This window comes from Perkinsus marinus (assembly GCF_000006405.1).
Source record: "Perkinsus marinus ATCC 50983 genomic scaffold scf_1104296934294, whole genome shotgun sequence".
NCBI lineage: Eukaryota > Perkinsozoa > Perkinsida > Perkinsidae > Perkinsus > Perkinsus marinus.
In genome coordinates this window covers 1-1005 of record NW_003214862.1, presented here as the reverse complement: position 1 = coordinate 1005, position 1005 = coordinate 1, and the positions used below count along the sequence as shown (strand labels likewise).

The 1005-nt window shown below is 46.7% G+C and overlaps 5 non-coding genes across 5 annotated transcripts; all 5 read right to left on the bottom strand.

Moving 5' to 3' along the window:
• Positions 1-166: 166 nt before the first annotated feature.
• Positions 167-238, bottom strand: Pmar_PMAR012266. Its single transcript has one exon. It is a non-coding gene; the product is annotated as a tRNA-Thr (tRNA).
• Positions 239-340: 102 nt separating this feature from the next.
• On the bottom strand, positions 341-412 carry Pmar_PMAR012265. Its single transcript has one exon. It is a non-coding gene; the product is annotated as a tRNA-Thr (tRNA).
• Positions 413-514: 102 nt separating this feature from the next.
• Positions 515-586, bottom strand: Pmar_PMAR012264. The gene has a single exon. It is a non-coding gene; the product is annotated as a tRNA-Thr (tRNA).
• Positions 587-688: 102 nt separating this feature from the next.
• Positions 689-760, bottom strand: Pmar_PMAR012263. Its single transcript has one exon. It is a non-coding gene; the product is annotated as a tRNA-Thr (tRNA).
• Positions 761-862: 102 nt separating this feature from the next.
• On the bottom strand, positions 863-934 carry Pmar_PMAR012262. The gene has a single exon. It is a non-coding gene; the product is annotated as a tRNA-Thr (tRNA).
• Positions 935-1005: the final 71 nt, after the last annotated feature.

Here is a 1005-nt window from a genome sequence, read left to right as displayed (position 1 = left end):
TACCAGGATCGAACTGACGACCTTCTGCTTTCAAGCAGACGTTCTGCCACTAAGCTAAAGTGACACACCAAATAACTGCATAAATCAATAATCTTCCTGTATCCTTTGCGGAGTGAGCAAACCTGCTCTTGCTCCTCATACCCGACTAGAGCCTAATGCTGCTGTAAGCCACTTGCCAGGATTGAACTGACGACCTTCTGCTTACGAAGCAGACGCTCTACCACTAAGCTCAAGTGGCACACACACTGACTATATGAATCAATAATTTTCCTGTCCCCTTCACAGAATGGGCCATCCTGCTCCTGCTTCTCGTACCAGACCAGAAATTTATGGTGCTATAAGCCACTTGCCAGAATTGGACTGACGACCTTCTGCTCACAGAGCCGACGCTCTGCCACTAAGCTAAAATGACGCAGAGAATAAGTACATAAATCAATAATCTTTCTGTATCCTTTGCGGAGTGAGCAGACCTGCTCCTGCTTCTCATACCCGACTAGAGCATAATGCAGCTGTAAGCCACTTGTCAGGATTGAACTGACGACCTTCTGCTTACGAAGCAGACGCTCTACCACTAAGCTAAAGTGACATACAGACTAACCATATGAATCAATAATTTTCGTGTCCCCTTCACAGAATGGGCCATCTTGCTCCTGCTTCTCGTACCAGACCAGATATTTATGGTGCTATAAGCCACTTGTCAGGATTGGACTGACGACCTTCTGCTCACAGAGCCGACGCTCTGCCACTAAGCTAAAGTGACGCAGAGAATAAGTACATAAATCAATAATCTTTCTGTATCCTTTGCGGAGTGAGCAGACCTGCTCCTGCTTCTCATACCCGACTAGAGCATAATGCAGCTGTAAGCCACTTGCCAGGATTGAACTGACGACCTTCTGCTTACATAGCAGACGCTCTGCCACTAAGCTAAAGTGGCATACAGACTAATCATATGAATCAATAATTTTCGTGTCCCCTTCACAGGGGGAATGGGCCACCTTGCTCCTG